A 23096-nucleotide genomic window follows, 5' to 3' on the forward strand; every position below is an offset into this window, starting at 1 on the left:
ATATAATTACCTGCTGCCAAAGATTACTTTGCACTAGTAGAAGCATACACTGGTAAAGTCACCCAACACTTATTGCTCATAATGTTTCCTCTGCCTGTAGTGAGTGCTCTATTCCCACCCTTTTCTTGGCCAACTCCTATTTATCTTTCAAATCTCGGCTCAAACATTTCTTCCTCAGAGAAGTCATCTCTGACACTTATTGAAAGTTTACTTAAGTGCTGGGAACTATGCTGAGATATTTATATGCATTACCTAAATATTTTACCTACATTAAAGAGGAGACGTTTGATGCTTAGAGGAATTAAATCATTTGCCAAGAGTCACATAGCAAATTTGTCAAGAGCCACATAGCAAATAAGTGGTCAAGTTTAATCTCTATCAAAGGTTCATCTTATGCTATAGCCCACATTTCCTTTCTTCCTCTTCCTTCCTTCCTTCCTTCCTTCCTTCCTTCCTTCCTTCCTTCCTTCCTTCCTTCCTTCCTTCCTTCCTTCTTTCCTTCCTTCCTTTCTTTCTTCTTTCTTTCTTTTCCTTCCTTCCTTCCTTCCTTCCTTCCTTCCTTCCTTCCTTCCTTCCTTCCTTCCTTCCTTCCTTCCTTCCTTCCTTTCTCCCTTCCTCCCTCCCTCCCTTCCTTCCTTACTTTCTTCTTCTTTCTTGACACAATGCTATATTGCACTTGAGTCAATTATGCTTATGAGTTTACTACAGCTTGTGATAGGAATGAGCAAAAGCCACTGTGAACTGGTTGATCAGAGAATTGTGGCTACAGATTTTGCCTTCTTTCAGTTAAACATTAACCTAGAAGTTTGATTTAGGCCAGGGTGCAGTGTTTAGAGTTTCTAGGCTGGGTGGTGGTGAGGCAGAATTTATCCATGGACAATTACAAAAGAAAGAATCTTATGCCTCTTGGAGAAATTAAAATGGAAAACCAGGTAGATCAATCAATGTGTGCATCAATGCATAGAAGTGAGACAGAGAGGGAGAATGTAGATATTTATTCCTTTCTTCATTCAGCAAGTATTACTTGCATTGTTCTAGTTGCCGAGGATATAGAGGTATATAATACAGATAGATGTATTACTTCCTTTATGGAACTTCTGTTGCATTATACATTTCCACCATCAGAGTATGAGTGCTCCATTGCTCTATATCCTGGACTACATTTGATATTATCAGATTTTCATTTTTTCCACTCTACTGGAACAAAGATAGATGATAAGGATAATGTGTATGAAGGGTTACAGTGAGGCAGTAGGTCAGAAATAGGAGAAATCACTAACAATTTGAAGTTTGAAAACTATGGAGGAAATCAAGGAATGGGAGAGTTTAGAGCAAATCCCTGAGCTCCAATAACATGATTATAGTAAGACTTGCAGCTTTGACTATATCCTAGGAAGGAAAACTAACAAGGGCTCTAAACCAATTTCTATAGTAATGATCATAAATTAGCATTTATTAATATCTACTATGTAAGAGGCACTCGGCCAGGCACCTCTCATATATTATGTACCTGTGAGATCTACTTGTGAGACAGCATTATCCCCAGTTTGTAGATAAATTGACTATGACTTAGACTGGTTGAATACTGGCCCAAGATGAAACAACTGCAAATGGCATAGCTTAGATTCAAACATGGAATTTTGATTCTAAAGTCAGATTCTTTCAGAGATGATTTGCCGACTCTCCAAACATGTAAAGGAATGAATTCCAGTGCAGATGAAAGGATGTTGAACATTGTTAGTCGTCAAGAAAACGAAGATTCATGCCACAATGAGATAACCCTTCATACACATCATTCTTATCATCTACCTTTGCTCCAGTAGAATGGAAAAAATGAAAAATCTGATAATATCAAATGTTGTCCAGGATATAGGGCAATTGGAGCACTCATACTCTGCTGGTGGAAATATACAATGGAACAAACACTGTAAAATAGTTTGGCAGTTTCTTATAAAATTAAACATATACCTGCCATATGACCTGGCAATTCTATTCCTAGTTGTTTACCCAAGAGAAATGAAAACATATATTCACACAAAAATTTGTGTGCAAATGTTGATAGCAGTTTTTTTTTTCCATAATAGTTTCAAACTGGAAACAACTGAAATTTCCATCAATAGGTAAATGGGTAAGCAAATTTCCATCAATAGGTAAATAGTAGATCCATACAATGGAATATCCTGAAGCAATATGAAGAAATGAATTATCAATCATGCAACACTATGGAGTCTCTAAAAACCTCATATTAAGCAAAGAAGCCTACCTAAAAAAAAGTGATTTCATTTACTTGAAGTTCTCAAATAAGAAAACTAATTATCTATAATAATAAAAGCATAATATGCTAATTAGACTGGACGTTCTTCCAGACAAAGCTGAGGCTATGAGGGAAGCCCAGGTCCCGGGTGCCAGAGGGAAGCTGGTGCCACAGCTGGGGGAAGGAAGGCCTATTCTTGCACAAATTTTGTGCATCGGGCCTCAAGTGTTTATATAAAATAAGACTAGTACCTGCCAATGTGTGTGGGATGACTGCAAAGGGACATGAACATGAGAGAATTTTCTTTAATGGTGAAAATGCTTTATGTATTTTTTTTTTTAAATAAAAAATTTAGTCAGAGAGCTTCTGAAGGCACCTGGTTTCTGTTGAGTATAAAAGAGGCAGTAAAATGGCAACTGTAAGGGTGCATGATAGGTGGGAACAAGGCAGGGGGAGCAGAGGAGGGACAGAGATGTTGGGGGAGGAGACACATGGGGAAAAGGGGGGTGGAAATATCAGACTGGACCTTAGTACAGTCCTGGTGAAACAGGAATTTTGGGGGAACATAGGCAGGTTTAGGGATTTTTTAGAATTGGGGTCCATGGAAAAAACACTGGGCCACAGACTGGGAGAAGGTACATTTCCATAACACAAGGAAGCCAGGTGCAGTTACATCTCCATAAGACAAGGAAGCAGCAACAGGTAAATTTACATAAGACAAGAGAACTGGAAGTAGCCAAGAAAGGTCTATATTTACAGAATAAAGAGAAGAAAGCCCTTCATTCAGAAGGAGAAGAAGAAAGCCCAAAGGGTATAGGAAAACAATAAGGAAGGAGGGGGGAAGCCCAGGAGTTACTATAGTAACCAGTCTAAGGGAATAGTGACCTATCAGAGGGGATGTCAAAGCACCAGGATTTGCAGCCTATATAAGCCATAGGGAAAGGGAACTCAGTGGGACCCTTTTCCCCCTCCCTACGTGGGAGTCCATTCTGTGGGACTCTCCCCCCTCCCCACCTGGGAGTCAGTTCTGTGGGACTCTTTCCCTCTCCCCATGTGGGAGTCTGTACTTGTTCTTCAAGAAGTCTCCACCTATGCTATACCACTTTCTGTCCGTGGATTCATTCTTCAATACCAGCGGACAAAGAATCCGGGTTCCAGTCCAAAAATTCCATATCACTGGCCTCTAGCCACTCCTGGTACAGGCAGATGAGCATATAGATACAGAGACAAACACTCAAAGTCTAGGAGCCTCTGCTGCCCTGCTCAAGCAGGGATTAGTCAGAGCCAAATGTAGGGGAATTTGAACAAATGCAAAGGTTGCAACCCCTCCCTGGACTCTGACCCTCAGGCACACAATGTCACCTCTATTCACCCAGGGGCTTCTTCCTCAGGGCCTGCCACGAGGAAGGAGAAATCACTTAGAGGAGAAAACCTCCAGCCCATTCCTGTCCATACCTGAAGGAGAGGGAAGGGACAGGAACAGGCAGCCAGTGCAGCCCTCTGTCTGTCCATGGTCTCACAATTGCCTGGAACAGGAAGGAGAAGACAGCCTCTAGCACCAGGCCCAGAGACAGAGAGAAGACCATGATGGCTCCAGCTGTTTCCGTCTCAGCCAGCTTCACTTTCTTTGGCCCGAAGCATATGCAGAGACTGGTGAGGTAGCTAGGAAGAAAGTGACCCAGGTGTCATACTCAAAGACCATAGCCAGGTATCCCTGGGGCTGGACATTGCACAGCAGTAGCAGGGACACAAAGATCAGCCAGACCAGCACCAGCTTGGCAGCCAGTGGTTGTTCTTCCCAGGCAACATAGATATGGCTGTAAGGCTCCGGCCCACCCAAAGACATTGAAAGTCAAGAATCAGGACATAGGAATAAAGTAGTCTCCCCAGGTGCTAGTGCCTGCAATGATGGACTTGACCTCAGAGGTAATGGCAGGAAACTCCCCAATAGTGGCTGTGAAGATGAAGCCAATGGAGAGAACCAAGACTAAGATATATTTGAGGATGGCTTAGATTGAGTGGCTTTTGTTGGTGGGCTGAGAGTTGGAGGCTGAAACTTCAAACTCCTCTTTGCCTGCTCTTGGCTTCTCTCCTTTACTAATGAGGTCCAACTTGGTCTCCTGCTCTCTAGGCCCTTTGAGCTTGAGCTGCTGGTAGTAGAAACGCCATTCCAGTTGGGGCAGGCCCAGGTAACAGATAATGGTCAAAATGATGACCCCACAGGTTGTGGTAAAATAGCCAAAGGAACTTTCTGACGGCTCCAAGCCACTGGTGATGGTGCAGATCATGGCCACTGAGGCAAAGGAAGATAAGATGCCTGTCAGGCTCTGGCCACTCGTGATGGGGCCATGTAGCTGGCAGGCCAGACCAAAAGGCTGCCCTGCAGGATGGCACCGAATGAATTAATGAGCATGATCTTGATCTTCGTGATGATGAAGAAGAGCAGGGCATCCAGGTGCACCTTTATTAGGCTAGCAGTGATCAGAAACACCATCAGGATTGCCATCAGGCTGCCCCAGACTCTAATGGACTGGGGTATCCTCTGATGCAGGAAAGACTAAAGGCAGGCAAAGAGCTGCCAGGGGCAGCATGCACATAAGATCATGACATTGTTGAAGATAGCACTCAGAGAATTCTCCAGATAGGGTGCTTTTTGTAATTCAAAACTCTCTGATAGGGTGTATAAAGAATTAGGCAAACCTGCACAATTTGAGGGAACAGTCCCGAAATGTTACCCCAACTTCAGACATCAGCCACAAGTTCAGGGAACCCTGAGGGCTAAAAATTTGGTGGTTCCCCCAATCATTCTCAAGGTTCAATATTTCACTAGAACAACTCACAGAACTCAGGAAAACACTATACTTATAATTGCAGTTTTGTTATAGCAAAGAGATAAAACTAGAATCAGCCAAAGGAAGAGATGCAAAGGGTGAAGTCTGGGAGGGTTCCAAATGTGAAGCTTTCAGCTTCCTCAGAGAATGTTGCCAACCAGGGGCTTGATCACGTACTGCCTGCATGGCTGGCCTTTAGTTTCCAGCCCCTCCCAGCATTTCAGGGTAATACCTTTCATCTCTAGTTCCTTTAGAGGTCAGAACTGATATGGTGTGGCTCCTATCCCCCATCATAAATCACGTAGTTAGGTTGTCTTGTGACCAAAGCCCATAGGCAAACAAAGGCACTCCTATAAGGAAGAACATTCCAGGGAACTAGAGATTACCTCCCAATAGCCATGGGCAATGGCCAGAACTTTATTTAGGTAAAGTTAATGCTGCATTACATGGGGTGCTCACAGATCTACAATTTTTATATTTTACTTGTGGATTGATCATTTTTATATTATGAAAATTTCCAATTTACTTGTCTGATATAGCTGTACCAGATTTCTTTGGGTTAGTGATTGCATAGTGTACCTTTGGAACTCTAATCTTGTCTTATATGATTGATGGAGAAACTGCTCTGATTTTCAGAGGCATTCTGCTCATGATGTTAGCATCCTATCCCATGCATCCCCGTATGCAGCACATATTTTGAGGATGAATTTGACTGCATAATTGAGCTCCCCTCTCCAAATCTCTGACAAAAGCAATACTGATTTATATGTTCCCTTGCAGTAGCCCTCTTCTGGGCATTGCACCAAAATTTGCAATGGATTTTCAGCCTTCTACCTGCACTCAGAATTGACCATTGTTTCTAGGTAAATGTGGTAGCAGAGAACATCTTACATCTCTGTGGTTCTTCTGTTTCCTGAGTCTTACATTTTCTATGTCTAAACACCTCAGCATTTCTGCTGCCCTCTTTTAGATGATTTCAGAAAATTATCTGGCTCTGCAGTTATCCCATTACAATTATCATATCCCATTACAATTATCATGAAATTGTAATGGGATATGATACGGGAGTTGAATGTATCTTCTAATTTTCCTCCAATTTTTGTCTTCTCCAAGTTAAATACCCCAGTTTTATTTATTTATTTATGCCTCAATAATATGACTTCAAAATCAGTTGCCATCCTTGTTGTCTCCATTGGACATTGGAATGAATCAGAATATTCTTGATGCTGGCTGATTAAAATAGTAGAACATCCTGAATATTATATGTAGCCCTATTAATGTAGCTTAATGTTACATTGTTTTTTATATTTTAGTAGCCATGTCACAGTATTCTCTTGTATTAATTTTGTAGGTAACTAATGTGGATGAAAACGGGGCCACATACTAAACCTGACAAGCTCAGGGGAGGCCTGCGTGCGTGGCAGGCCTTACAAACTCAGAGACTGAAAGTAACCACTTAAGATGATCTGAACATAAAAATTCCTAACTGAAAGCGGGTCATGGTGGGTAGTCACGTTCTAAGTGTAGCTTCCCTGACAAAAATCAATCTTTACCGTAAGCGAGCCTTTCTATTGCCTTTTTTGCATCTAAGATAACATACCTTTGAAATGTCAGAGTAATCTTCTTTTCTACATCCCTCAAGGTACAACCACTGGTACTGGAGCAGAGGTAACAGAACCCCCGCATTATCTTGTTCCCTTGCATACCATCTCTATGTGATGTAAATGTTAAGTATTAACTCTCTGCTACCCACCAGTGTAAAAGAAGTGTATGTCTCCCAATCCCAGAGGTTTCCCGCTTCTCTTTCTCCTGCCCTCGTAGTCTTCCACCAATGGATTTCATGTAACCCTCCTTACATCTCCCCATTTCATGCTAATATATAAAATAAGCTGAAAAAACTGCCATTCTCTGGAGCATTTTCTCAATCTGTTGAGATTTTGCTTCCAGCAATTGTCGTCATTTTGGCTCAAGTAAACTCATAAAAATTCTCTACAGGTTTGGACATTTCTTACGTCGACACTAACATCTTCAGAATTTCACACGAACATCTCTCTCTCTTATATTACTACCATTCTACTATTATTAACATATATTGAGCATTGTGCTTTATATGCGTTAACTCTTTTTAGCCTCATATCAATTACCTTGTGAAGCAAAGTATTACCTCTATTTTGCAAATGAAGAAAATGAGAGGTCTTATAACTTGCCCAAAGTCATAATAGTGAATCTAGGATTTAAGATGACCAATTCATACCAGTTTGTCTGAGACTTTCTGAAGTTTAGTACCAAGATTATTATACCACAGGAAACCTCTTATTCTTTGGCAAACTGGGATGCTTGGTCATCATACTTAAACCTGACTGTAGTATATCTGTAGCCTGAACTCAGGTTCTTAATTATTTCAGACTATTGCTTCCTTGAGATAATTCAAATGTTTGATGTCATGTGGTGTGATCTGTTGTCTTGGTATTGTGCTTGAGTAGGAAAAGCTAAGACCAGAGTGCAAAAGTTACAGAGATGCTATGTCATTTCAATATAAGAAGGAACTTTTTAACTATCAGTTCTGTCCAAATATACAGTGTATTGACTCAAAGAGATATATGGTGTCGTGTGTTTTATAAACTTAGTGCAAGAATGCTAAATATACTCTTGTTAAATTCTAATCTTATTTGCTTCATCACATAGTTGAAATCTTTGAATGTTATTTTCAGATAAATCTTTAAATACTAAAGTAAAGGTAGTTCTACAAGGAACTAAAACAACATAGGTCAAATAGTGAGCTTTCATCTGAATTTATCGAAGGCTACAATACAGAATATCTAGAAGAATGGGTCTTGCTTCAGTCTTCTATAAATATAACTTTTCTGAGGTGTTTTAAAAATACCCTTTGAGACAGCATGGAGGGACCTGGAGAGTATTATGCTAAGTGAAATAAGCCAGTCAAAGAAAGACAAGTATTACATGATCTCACTCAGATGTGGAATCTAATGAACAAAATAGATCCAGAAACATATAAGCATGGAAGGGACTGTTGAATCTCAGAGAGAAGGTGGGAAGAGATCAACCAAAGAACTTGTATGCATATATGCATAACCCATGGATTTAGACAATAGTGTGGTGAAGGCCTGGGGCGGGGGGTAGGGAGGATGGAGGTGGGTTAGAAGGGGTCAATGGGGGAAAAAGGGGGACATACGTAATACTTTCAACAATAAAGATTCTTAAAAAATAGGAACTCTATAGCACTCAGTTTGAAACCTTAGTAAAGAGTGAGGGCCTGAAGTGCTAGTGTTTTACACTGCTAGATGGCAATAAACATATACTTCAGATGATTTGGGTATATCATAATGTTGACAAAGATGACTTAATTTTCTCAGCAGACATTATTTTCTCTACATTTAACTTTCAACCAAACAAATTAAAATTATTTAAGAGCTACTAGGGCACCATTTGTGATTGGTACTTTGGAGGTTGATGGAAATTTTGTCAATCTGTGGTTTTCAATTTGGGTGGCAATAATATAATATTCTCATAATAGAATTAGACTGCCTGGATTCAAATCCCACTTCTGTTGGCCTTGGAAAATTAACTTCACATCTCTCTGTCACAGTTTTCTCACTTGTAATTCAGAGATGGTAATGGTGATGACGATGAAAATAAAAAGTACCCCATATTGAAGGGCTGTTATGAGGATGAAATAAGTTGATGTATCAGAAACAATATTTCTCAACTTCAGTTGCACATTGTAATCACTTGGTGAGCTTAAAAAACTACTAATTCTTGGATTGGTACCACGCCCTAATTCTAATTTAATTGCTTTTCAGTGAGGCCTGTTCATCTGGAGTTTTATAGCTCCCCAGATTATTTTAATTTGCAGCCAAGGTTAAAAACTCCTGATCTAAAGTAATTATGAGTCTCTGACAAATAGTAAGCATTTGAAAGGTGTTAGTTATTATCATAGGATTTAGAAGTTGGGGTGATAGTTTTCTTAAATTTTTATAAACACTATTATAAAGTTATCTGTAAACAAAAAAAACTACATTTCGCATATTCCTGTTAACATAACTTCCCTTTCTCAAGAGCATAATAGATTTAAGATTTTGTTTTGTTTTGTTTACACAATTTATTCCCACTCTGTCTATTTTTCTTTATTCTGGCAGGGAAAGGCAAGTTGTAATCCAATAATACTGATCTGATGCATACAGATAATGTGTGCAATTTGTTCCAGATTTATTCCATAAACTGCCTTTTAAAAGAGTTTGATGCAGTTTTTTTCTTGTCCCATTCTGATTTATACAGCCAGCTTTAGGTGATGGATTTATAGGGAAATTAAATTCCCAGTCCACAGAGAGTCCATGTGCAAGGTCTTGATAACCTTCCACCCACCACAACACTGAAGTCATCTGATTATTATCTTATAATTTGCAAAGAGTTCATAGAGATGAAAGGATTTTCAAAGTGTAGTTACATCCTTAAAAAACAGCATGGTTCTTAGGAGAAGATAAAAACTCTACATTATATTATGTTTATCTTATTAAGGAGATCATGATATAGAAGGAAAAAAAAGGTTCTTACTGTATGAACACATGATGTTTCTCAGTATCCTCCAGAAGTAAGCTTAGTGCCTGGTCCTCTACTAACATATTTTCATCTTATATCTAGGAAGTAAAATGCCTAAAAGCCTTGAAAATATGGGGATTTATTTTCTAAAATATAGGTCTCTTTCAAACATCTGATACTAACATTCAGAAGAAAAGCTTACACATTAGAATTTGTATGTTTTAAGACCCAGTTTAACCACATTCCAGGATAAAAATCTTAGCCATTGGAAGATGTAGAAAGACGACCTCCACTTTGTTTAGCAAGCACAACTATGAATTTTTTTAAAGCCTTAATTGAAACCGTAGCTGCAGGTTTAATGAGATGACCAGAAACTGGCAAATCTATTTCATTTATGTTGAAGTATACTATGGTTTGTGTTACAAGTATTTGAAGGTTTTTAAATCTAAATTACCTGCAGTGAGGTAGGAATAACTGGAGATTCAACCAGGATGAGAGTTACCATAAATTAATGACCCTCAGTCATAGGTGTCTGCCACAGATTCCTGGAGCCCTTCCCCAGTCACACTAAGTCAGAAACTCTGAGGATGGGCAAGAACATTTTTAAAAACCATAAATGTGATTTCTATAAACTACAGCTGGAAAGAGCAGAATTAGATATTATCCAAGTGTAAACTTTCAGTAGGAGATAAAATATTTATAAATATAGCAGTAAAGTTGAGTGCTATAGACCATCCTCCTGGTGAAATCGACCCATTAATCAACACTCTTCGGTATGTTAATTTAACTTCATAACTAGGAACTCACCTAGTCATATCTTGTACTCATAGTTTTCCATTTCATTCATGAAATTATCAAGAAAAATTTTGCCAAATGCTTTAGAAAGCCTAGCTACATTATATTTGTTAATACCAATTTAGTAATACTAGTTTTCAAGGAAGTGATGATGTCTGAAACATACTTTCAAATGGTTCAGAAAAAAAGAAAACATTATATATGAAAACAGAGGGGGAAAAATATATATATACACCCTGGCTGGTATGGCTTAGTTGGTTGAAGCATTGTCCCATGTACCAAAGAGTCAACCAGTTCAATTCTTGGTCAGGGCACATACCCAGGTTTTGGGTTCTGATCCCTGGTTGGGGCAGTCAATCAAATTTTCTCTCTCACATTGGTCTCTCTTTCTCTTCCCCTTTCCCCTCTCTAAAGAACTGGCATTAAAAAGAAAAAGGAAAACATATATGTGTGTATATGGAGACTGAGAGTGAGAGTGAGAATGCATATGTGGCAAAATGTTAACATTTGGAAAATATAAGTGAATATGTGTGTGTTCGGTGAATTATTCTTTCAACTTTTCTATAACTTTGCAATTTTTTAAAATGAGAAAGTTGGGAAAAAAAGAAGTGAGGAAAATCTAATAGGATCACCTCCAGATAAATCCATGCCAGTTCTGCATGAGTAGTATTTTTCTTTTTAAGTATTTGAAAATCAATCTGTTTTAACTATTCTGAGATCCAATTTTTCACCAGTTTTGAAAATTAAGGTAACATTTACCTATATTCAAAATCTTATTTCTGTCCTTTATTTATTTGGTACTAATCTTTACTAGGCACCATGCTGTGTATACAGTGATAAAATAAATTCCTATTTTACTCTCTAGTGACCTGTATAATCTATCATTCTTGATTTTCTCCAAAAAACTCCACCATTTACACTTCTCCAGGTAAGTCCTACACTTTTCCACTTCAATACTCCAATGACATGACTGGAGCATTCTCATCGACTTAAGGTATCCTTACAATCCAGATTTTTTAAATCCAGATTAGATAAGTCATTCACTTCTCTTGAGATCTCTTAGAAGGAATTGATTCCTCTCTCTTCTAACTCAAAACTATCAAATTTTACAGACACATGCACGCGTGCGCGCGCGCACACACACACACCACAAATTGCTTTGTAGTTTATTTTTTATTTATTTTTATTTTTTTGACATTTTTTTATTGAGGTATTATATGTGTACATATCTTACCATTGCCCCCCCACCCCCACCCATACATGCCCTCACCCCCCAGAGTTTTGCGTCCATTGTTTTTTGTTTTTTTTTTTTAAATACATTTTATTGATTTTTTACAGAGAGGAAGAGAGAGGGATAGAGAGTTAGAAACATCGATGAGAGAGAAACATCGATCAGCTGCCTCTTGCACACCCCCTATTGGGGATGTGCCCGCAACCAAGGTACATGCCCTTGACCGGAATCGAACCTGGGACCCTTGAGTCCGAAGGCCGACGCTCTATCCACTGAGCCAAACCGGTTTCGGCTGCGTCCATTGTTTATGCTTATATGCATGCATACAAGTCCTTCGTTTGATTTCATATCTCCCCCACCTCTCCCTAACTTTCCACCTGTAATTTGAAAGTCTGTTTGATGCTTTACTGTCTCTGTATCTATCTTTTTGTTCATCAGGTTATAATGTTCTTTACTATCCATAAATGAGTGAGATCATGTGGTATTTTTCTTTCATTGACTGGCTTATTTCACTTAGCATAATGTTCTCCAATTCCATCCAGGTTGCTGCAAATGATGAGAATTCCTTCTTTTTTATGGCAGCATAGTATTCCATTGTGTAGATGTACCACAGTTTTCTTTTTTTTTTTAATTTCTTTATTGATTAAGGTGTCACATATTTGTCCTCATCCCCCCATTCCCATCCCACCCCTCTCCCCACGCATGCCCCAATCCCCTGTTGAACTTAACCGTTGGATAGGCTTATATGCATGCATACAGGTCCTTTGGTTGAACTCTCCCCCTCCCCTCACCCTCCCCCTACCCTCCCCTATCCTCCCTCTGAGGCCCGATAGTCCGATCGATGCCTCCTTGCTTCTGGTTCTGTTCTTGTTCCTCAGTCTATGTTGTTCATCATTTCCCCTAGATGAGCGAGATCATATGTCACTAGATATATACTAATAAGAACTGAATGTGAGACGAGCAATAATAGTTATGCTGACAGGCAAATGAATCAATCTGTAGCGAGCTTCCCCCTGGACCAACAGTTCTTTTGAGATCCAATTTCAATGTCCAGTAGTTCCTTATGTGTACATGTCAGCACTGACCCCTCAGTTCTGGATGGTGGACAAATGGTGGCAATGGAGGTCCGACTCCCTCTGGTTTGGTCTCGGCTGAACCCAGGGGCACGGCGTCACCCGGACTAAGGGGCACGTGGCCTCACCCATACCCAAGGGGCGCGTGGTCTCACCCGGGCCTGGGACCCAGCCTCACCCGGATGGATCCAGGGGCGCACGGCCTCACCCGGACCCAGGATCTGGCTTCACCCGTACCCAGGGACGCTTGGCCTCTCCCAGACCCAGGGCCACTTGGGCTCACCCGGGCCTAGGTGTACGAGGCCTCACCCGGATCCAGGGACACATGGTCGCACCCGGACCCAGGGACGCTTGGCCTCTCCCAGACCCAGGGCCACTTGGGCTCACCTGGGCCTAGGATGTACCACAGTTTTCTGATCCAGTCATCTGCTGACGGGCACCTAGGCTGTTTCCAAATCTTAGCTATTGTAAATTGTGCTGCTATGAACATAGTGGTGCATATATCCTTTTTGATTGGTGTTTCTAGTTTCTTTGGATGTAGTTTGTTTTGAAAATATCTCAACCACATTATGAGCCATAGAGGGAAGGTACTCTTGTTTGAATCATATCTTGTATTGCCAAATAGATCAGTACTGTACCTGGTACATATGCTTATTTTATTGCATTGAGAGATTTCCAGAATAGTCCTGTATTTATTGGTACATCCATAAGATTTTTTTGTCACATTGAGATGGAATTCATTTGAATTCATACTTTTATGTAAAGTGACAGGGTTCTCTTATTATTTGTCTATTTTAGAATGCCCTTTTAAACCACATTTCCCCTACCCTTTCAAGTTGAAGGCCACTCTCTTTGATGGAAAAGGAAGAAGAAAAATAGAAGTTTGTCCTTTTGTTTACTTTTTGTCACTTGGTAATAGTACACCATTTGATCCAAGCAGTATCTTGCCAATTTTTGTTCTTTTTGTCTCAAATGTAAATAAAAAAACTAAAGTGGTCCTTTTTAGTTTTTAACGTGTTTTAGCTTCAGCTCATATAGAAATTTTGCTTTATTGATATTGTTTGTGCATGTTTGTGCTATGTTTTTGTCCTTGGCTATGTTATATTCTTCCTCTTTTTTTTGTACAGAACCTTTTAAAGACAGGCAATCAACAATGCGATTTCATCACTTCCCACTCCACTCCCCTTTCTAACAGACACAAACATATTTAAAGACAAAGTATAGTGGTTAGGAGCAGGTGCTTTGGAGTCGAGCTCATATGAGTTCAAATTTTGATCTTGTCTCTTACTAGAATTTCTGTTTTTTTACTTACATGTTTGTAAATAATCATATAGCTTTATTTGAAAATATTCTTTATTTTCAGATCTTACAGTTTTGCTAGCTGCATCAAAATTTAGAGGAATGTGGTATTTGCAATCCTTTATTAAAATCTAATCTTGAGAAATAGAATTTCTTTATTTGTGACCTTGGCATAAGAAAATTAATTTCCTACAGCAATAGTGAGGATTACAAGATATAATAAATATGAAGTACTTAAAATAGTACCTGGTACATAATAAACTTTTATTATTAGAAATAATGACAAATATTGAGATGAGATTTTTAGGACTAAAGATCATGCAAAAGTGAGTAAAGTGACATGTCAAGGAAATATAGTAAAAAACTGCCAATAGTACTCTTTTGAATCCTAGCCTTTGATGACCTGAGGAAACTTGTAAAATGTAGCTCATACATATCTTACAAGATTGTTGTAAAAATTACAAGAAATAGTTTATGTAGAGTAATTATCCCAGTGCTTGACTTATCATAAGCACTTAATAAATACCAGTAATTATTATTTTTGTTATTAATAAAGATACATTCATGGCAGAGCTCTCCACTTTTGAGGCTTTGGGGAATCTAATGCTAAAACCTTACAGCTTCTATTCTACAATTAAACCCACTCAGTTACATCATTGCAGAACTGTTTATTCCTTCTTGGATATTGTTTTAATAAATAGCCTTCTAATTCATAATTAAAATGTGTGATTGTGTTATTCCCTTTTTAGGATCTTTCAGAGTCCTAAAAATTCACATTCAGTGATGCAAATTGCTAAATCTCTTAACTTAGGCATGTTGAACAATACATTTGCACTTAGCTAGTACATTAAATACATAGGATTTGTATTTTGATCTGATTGCCCACAGGACAAAGGAGGGTGTTATCCCTTATTTTGTTTCTGCTGTGTGTAAGACATAGTGCTAGGTACTTTACATACATCCCACTTTATTCTTACAAGATTGATATTATTCTTCAATGGATGAGATAACTGTGTGGAAGATATAGGTGCTAATTCTTTAAAGATTGGTATTCACTAATTCTTTAAAGATTGGTATTTTTCAATGGATGAGGTAACTAAGGCTCAGGGAGATTTCATAACTTGTCCAAATATTCATAGTTAGTGAGTGATGGAGTTTGAACACCCTTCACTCTGACACCGGAACTCTTAACAACTAACTCTACCATTCTGCCTTCCCAAATATCCAGTTATTTACTATGCTCTACTGGTACTTTCTATGAAGGTGTTTAGGTATCTAAGCTTCCAGAGAATAGGATACTTCAGGACAATATTAAGTAGACTTTATTGACTATAATCCCAGATAGATCTAACTTGTTTAACATCTGCAAGCTGGCATTAGAGTGAATTACATTGTATTACCTATGGATACATAACTGTATTGTATGGGAGTAGGTGTAGGGGTGGACACAATATGTTGCCATCATGATGTAAATATAAGTGTGAAAAAATGACCATATGCCTGGCATATGTTTCATTTCATTAGCAATTAATGGTAAGTGACAAATGCTGCATCTAATTTGAATCCCAATAACTAAATGTCACACTTTGTAGATGACACTGATTCAAAGGGATGATTTGTGAAAACAGGACTGGTGCCTAAATAATACTTACTTCATGGATATTATTTTGTTTGAGTCCCTTAAATTTTAGCAATAATTAGAAACAGAGAAACAAGTCAGTTCTATTTTGGTTTCCCAAAGACAGCTTCTGTTTTTCTTCCTGTAGGTTTAATGTTCCCAGGTTGAGGATGTCGAGCCCATCCTGGATGATCATGAATACCCCATCTGTTCATCTTCAATGTCTGGGGCATGTGCTGTTGGTATGGTATTCAGCCAGCCAATAGTTGCGCTCAAGAATTTTGTCTTTTCTTCTCATTTCTGCTGTAGGAAGCAGACAGAAGACAACACAAAGCTATGAACATTTCCAGTTGTACTCAGACAATTATTAGTATAGAAATAGTTCCATTAGTTCTCTCTTTCTTTTGTCCACATTTGATCACTATATCCTTCAAAGCTGAGTGTGGAACTAGAGGAGCCTGCTTTGAATTACATTATTTCAGAGAGAAAAAGAAATATATGTCATGTGTAGAATGCTGGAGAATCTCAGAGAGTCATGGTAAACTACAGCTAAAAGGCCTCTGGTCAAGGTAGCTACTCTCCTGACTTGTTCTTCTCTCCATCACAAATAGGTCTCCTAAGGCTTAGAAACATTTTGAGTATTGCATTATTTGATGAAATTAATAATAGTGGTAGTAGAAATAATGATACCCCACCATGAAGCAAATGGAAATTCACCTCAGCATAAGTGAGAGGATAACATTTCTCTGTTTTAGCTGAGCATTCAGGAATTACCTTTAAAAGGGAGAAAGGCTGAATAAGAAATGATGGAAAAAGACAGGAAGTCTCCTGAGCAGCTATCAGAAACAATGCATACCTTCCAACACAAAGGCTTTAACCGAGTTTTGAGTCTAAGGGGACCTACAAAGAGGCATAAGGTAAAGCACAACTTTTCTTAGTGAGCAACAGAGAATGACTGCTTGCTACTCACATATGACCAGCCAATAGCTGCACTCAGTGTTTCTAATTCCTATAATATACCAAAGGGAAACCAAATAGCAAGCCTTTGAAATAATCTGGTATATGACCAAAAAACTCATTAAAGAAAATTGTTCTCAATAGGATGTATTTTGGGGAAACATGAGCCTCTCGGGGCATTTAAAAAAACAAACCACTGAGGATTATGCATAACCTTTTAAAAAATTCTAACTTCATGTAATTGATGCATGTGTTGATTTATGAATTCCGACCACAAATTCACACACTACTGCTATAATGAGCTATTGTTGACTATGGAAACGTCATATTTGAAAGGATTGTAAGATAGAAAATGGTGAGACTCACCAGTGCAATAAAGTAAAACTTTCAAAATAACAGGAAAATAATAATAAGATGCTTACAAACTCTTAATAATTCAACAACGATTAATTGAGTACTTCACTTGGCATAGCACTGCAGTAGTAATGAGGGGAAAAACTCAATTTCAGGAGAACAATCAGAGGACATTGTGATATATTGAGGTTGAAGTGTCTATAGCACTCAATGCCAATTTTGGAAAGGATCTAAACACAAAAGAAAAGTAGTGCCTTGAAATTGTATCTGTAAAGTTGGTTCTAATTTCTACTCAAGAATATATTGAAGAGATGTTAACCGTAAGTAAAATTTGAAATCTTTGTAGTGCATCTCCTGCATTTTACACATAATCACAACAAAAAATCTGTAACCTCTTAGCTAATATTCATCAAACTTTATCTTGAAAGAATACTGATCTAAAGCAGTGAAATTTCAGGACAGAACAAAGTTCTTAATCACCCAACTTTTGTAAATATCAGTATTATAAGGATAATAGTTCCTGGTGAAAATTTGATGAAAACTATGGACTTTCTCCCCCCGTCACCCAAAATTATACATCATCTACACATACAGGGGTGGGCAAAAATAGATTTACTCTTGTGAGTATGTCAAACTGTTTATTATTGTATTATTATTTATTAGTTATTGTATTGTTTTCCATAAGAACAACTGTAGACCTACTTCTGCCCACCCCTGTATTTTAAAATTTTTGTGTAATTTCAGAAATTTAGAGACTCCCAGTCTATCTATGGAACTTCTAAAGGTATCTAAACTTCTTACGAGCAAATCTACTTTATCAGAAGATGTTTCAGAGCTCACAAAGTGCAGATATTCTGGTACTTGAGCATTCACTTGGAAGTTCCTGCATGGACAGAGAGCTCTTTTAACTTAGCAGGAAGGTATAACTTGCTCATTTCCAAGCAGCCTTAGGATCAGAAGAATAGAATAGTTTTGATTAGTGAGTTGTCTTCCAAGATGGTGAGCAGGAGCCCACAAATGGATCCAACTAGATTTTAACTCATATTCAAGAACCTAGGTACACTGGGAAATTCCTTAGAGGAAGTTCTATGATAACTATAAGGTGGTAATCTCTCTTAACCCATGTTGAATAGGTACCAGGAGAGGTAAACTTCTTCTAAAAGTTATCTATGATCTAGGTCTAGGACTTCCTAGAACAATCAGAATCTGTGGCTGCTTATTTCAGGAAAGAACATCCCCAGAGACAAGTAGAATAAGGAGAATGCCCTTAATGTGTAGGACCCATGAAGATATAGAATTTTCTCTTTCTGGAAGTTGGTTTATATCATGTTGAAGTTGAAGTATCTATAGCACACTACTTATAGATTCTCAGAAGGACAGTTGAAACTATAAATCCAAAACTTGGAATTCAGGTTTGGATTGGATATATATTTTTGTGAGTCACTCACTATCTAATGATCTTTTCCCACTTTATTTATCCTTCTTTATTTTCTATCTTAATTATATATATAAAAGCCTAAGTGACTGTCCAACCATCTGACTGGTAGCTATGATGTGCACTGACCACCAGGGGGCAGATGCTAAATGCAGGAACTGCCAAGCTGCGGTGACTTGGCAGCTGTGGTTCTCGGGTGATGCACCCGGAACAGAGAGGAGGGAGCCCGATTCCAGGGTGCTTCACCTGAGAACCACCCTCTCGCAATCTGGGACCCCTTGGGGGATGTTGGAGAACCAGTTTTGGCCTGATCCCCGCAGGCCAGGCCGAGGGACCCCACCTGCTGGAGGGAGCCCACTCACTCTGCAGACGCCCTTCGAGCCGGGCACCGTGCCCCAGTTGTGGCCGGCCGGGGAGGGACTGCAGGAGGTTGGTTCCAGGGCATGTTCAGCTTGTCTCACCCAGTCCTACCCCACTGGCTACCTTCTAATTAATTTCCTTTCAATGTGCATGAATTTGTGTACCAGGCCTCTAGTTAATGATATAGTTATCTCTCTATTGGCCCAAACTAAAAACATGGGAATATTTTAATACTTTCTCTTCAATCATCATCTACTACCACATTTGAAGGATCACTAGTTGCTCTATACTTGTGTCATTATTTTAGCTCAGGCCATCATTGGTCCAGCCTGTTATAATAACCCCCTCAGTAATCTCTTAGAAGTCAAACTATTTCCCCTCCAGATGAGCCTCACCATGACAGCCAGAGTTATCTTCTTAAAATTAATCTCACTCATCTCTTACATAAAAGGTCTGTTGTTCCAGTGAAGAGCAGTACTGCATGATCCACCTAAAATAAAGAATTCTGAGGCAAATAACTTTAGAAATTCTGCATGCTATGCTGCCTTCTAAGAGTATCATATATTATTATACCCAAGGCTCTAAGATGAACTGCTTTTGCCATTTTCCACACATATTTGTGCATGGAATTTATTTTAACAGAATGTTTATTAAAACCCTCTGTAGCTGAAACACATTTTGGGAAATGTTCACCTATGGGTTAAAATATAAATAGCTTGGTATATTAGGCCATTTGAAGTTTGATTCCCATGCATTGTTATAGACATTTTAAAATCAATTTACTGTCCCATCCCCTGGACCCTTGTTCCAACAATGTCAAACTTTTTACCATTTAGCATAATCCAGATTATCACTATTTTTATTATTACTGCAAATATTACAGAACAATTATGAAAATAAGTGAAATCATGAGTATAAACTTACTTTACCCATTCCCTATGCTCCCACTCAAAGTTAGAAATTAAAGATATGAAGAAATAAAGATGAAGCACTGAAGAAGTCAACATTGTGGAAACAAAAAGAAGGATGACTACTCACTGGAGTGTATGTTTACTTATTCTGGAGAAAAGATGGAAGGAAAGAAATGAGAATTGACTTTTGGGAACATTGACATTGTAAAAATTGAATAAACATTTCTTGAATACTCTGTATGGGCTGAGCCTTGTGCTAGACACACAAAAATCTTGTAATACATGTTTCAATCCCATTTTAGGGCTCAGTGAGAGGAAGTAAATAACATATCTAGTTTTAAATGCAGAGCTGTTGAACTTTTCCCATAGATTATGCAAAAGTGAATTGGAAATAAAAATAAATAATAGGGGAAATATTATGGGTTAGCATTTTATTGGTAATAACAATAAAACTATTTCATAACACTTGAGTGCTTACTATGGGCTAAAGCCCTGTTCTAAGAAATAAGATTAATGGAAGTTATTTCCTTTTTGTTAGTTAGTTCTGGTTTCTACCAGCAGAGTGCATATTGTTATCAATGTCACCATTTATTAGGGAATCCATTGAGAGTTTATACGCAGAAGGTAAATGAAGTACTTACCCATTGAAAGAGGGGGCTTAGAAAGAATAAATGCAGATTTATTTTACTTTACTTAGTAAAAATAGGTCTAAAACGAGTGTCTCAAAATAAAAGATATATCAGCAAGTGATGTGGACTTCCTTAGGAGAAAAACATTTTTAAAAAATTATTGAGGAATAACAGTAGACAACCTATGTATAAAAGAAGATTAGAAATAGCTGAAAGCTCACAATTATAAACTATAATAAAATGCATAGTAAATTAGTAGTTGAAACCAAAATAAACATTACAAGATTTAAGTCACTCACTTGTTTAAGATAAAAGTGATCCAAAGGGGTAAAAAGGGACACTGGATCTCTAATTGTACAGTTGCAGAAAACTCTTATATGTATGAGTACATTAGGGAAATGTATTTTATATACAAAAATAGAAAAATAATTCTAAAGGGGATGAGGGTGAGAGAGAGGGAGGCAAGGGAGTAAGAGTGAAATTCCTTCGGTATTATGCAAAGACCCCAATGGACTAATGAAAATGCAAGAATGTAGAGAACCTTAAAGCAGTAGCTCAAAATTTTACATTGAAGATGAAGTGATAATAGAGAAAAGGAATAAGAAAAAAATAGGTGGAACAAAAGTACACATCTGACTGTGACACAGAATCTGGTACCAGACTTGTCCTTCCACTGTAAACAACAAAACTAGACAAAATATATGAATTAATCATTTTCATATTTTGGGAAATATGCAGTACAAGATAGTGAACCTTGAGAGAAGGAAAACACACAAGGTGAGCCCTACAATTTCCCTGCCTTTCTGACTGTAGGTACTTTCTGTCCTCTGTGTGTGAAATGACTTCCCAACAGAGCAGGGCATCTTGCTGAATTCAAAAGACAGATAGAAGTTTGGGGATTCTGATCATCCATATATATAAAAGGCTAAGTGACTGACTGTCTAATGGTCTGACCAACTGACCAACAGACCAGCCAGTACATATGACATGCACTGGCAATTTAAAAATAAACATTGATTCATGCATGCATGATACATACAAAGCGCTCACTGCTGCCAATTACATGCATGTTTTAATTTTATAATAGTATATTACATATACTATTTTGACATGTAATTTTTTTGCAGTAATGTAATTACCACACAAATTTTCTAATTAATTTCCTTTCAATGTGCACGAATCCATGCACTGGGCCACTAGTATGACTATAATTTCCAAGGTAGAGTACTGGAGATGGAGGAGTCATATGGAAAATGAGCTCTCAAAGTGGATCCAGAGACATGGAACAGAGAGTGGAATCTCAGAGGGAAGGCTGGGAAGGGTGGGTGGGTGGGAAGTAATCAACCAAGAACCCTGTTTGCATATATGCATAGCCCAATGATAATGGGGTGGTGAGGGCCTGGGGTGGGGGGGGCGGGGGCAGGCTGGAGGCAGTTATTGGGGGAAAAAGGAGGATATATGTAATATTTTCAACAATAAAGATTAAAAAAAAAAAAAAAACAAGCTCTCAAGACTCTCCTGAAGTATTTGGCTAGATTCTTGTATTCAGAATATATAAAGAAACTTCAAAACACAGTAATAAGAAAGCAAGCAATCTGATTTTTAAAAAGTGTCAAACATTTGAATAGACATGTCACTAAAGAAGATATACTGATGACAAGCACATGAAAATGTGGTCAAGATTATTATTCATTTGGTGGAAATGAAAATTAAAACCAAAATGAGTTATCACTGCACACCTATTAGCATGGCTGACCATACCAAGTGGTGAAGATGTAGAAAAACTGCAATTCTCAAATACTGCTTGTGGGAGTTTAAAATGGTACAACTACTTTTGAAAATTATTTGGCAGTTCTTTAAAAAGCTAATTATACACCTACCATATGATCTAGCCATTCTAATCCAAGAGAAACAAAAGTATATATTCACACAAAAAATATGTAGACTAATGTGCATAGCAGTATTATTTTTATTTTCATTTTATTTTTTCCAGTATTATTTTTAATAGCCAAAAGCTGGAAACAACCCAATTGTTCATGAACAGGAATAGGATAGCTTATGGTGTATCAATACAATGAAATATTATTTGGCCATAGAAAGGAATGCACTATCAATATATGCAATAATATGGATGAATATTTAAATGCATATGCTAAGTAAAAGAAGCCAGAAAAAGGCACATGTTGTATGATTCCGTGTAGTGGTGGCTTGAGTATGAGAGGGACCAAGGAAAGGCAAGAAGGTGAGATCACAAAAGTGAACAAGGAAACATTTGTAGGCAATGGACATATTCACTGCTAGAATTGTGGTGATGCTTGCACAATATATACATATATCAAAATGTACCAATCTGTATAATTTAAATCTATTCAATCTGTTCACTTATTATATGTCAATATACTTGAAAGGAAAAGGCATAAAAGTAGCAAAGGAAAAAAAACCCTCAAAGACATTAGAAGAAATGAAGCCTCAGAATATCTCATGAATATAGATGTAAAAATTCTTACAGAATATTATAAAATAGAATCTAGCTATGTATAAGGATAATGCATTATAGTCAAGTGGAATCTATCTCAGGAATTCTAGGTCACTTTTTCATTGGAAAAATAATCAGTTTAACTCTCAAACAACCTAAAAAAGGAATCACAAGGTAAATTAGAAAATACGTTGAGAAAAATTAAAATGAAAACACAACATACCCAAACTTATGGAACGTAGTTAAAACAGTTTTCAGCCCTGACTGGTTGCTCAGTGGTTAGAGCATTGGACTGTGTACTGAAGGGTCTTGGGTT

The 23096-nt window shown here is 37.9% G+C and overlaps 1 pseudogene; it reads right to left on the bottom strand.

The window, feature by feature from the left end:
• Positions 1-3672: 3672 nt before the first annotated feature.
• The window catches only part of LOC103303187 (equilibrative nucleoside transporter 1-like), an 85536-nt pseudogene continuing 66112 nt past the window's right edge, over positions 3673-23096 (bottom strand).

The sequence above is a fragment of the Eptesicus fuscus genome, chromosome 1 (genome assembly GCF_027574615.1).
Source record: "Eptesicus fuscus isolate TK198812 chromosome 1, DD_ASM_mEF_20220401, whole genome shotgun sequence".
Classification (NCBI taxonomy): Eukaryota; Metazoa; Chordata; class Mammalia; order Chiroptera; family Vespertilionidae; genus Eptesicus; species Eptesicus fuscus.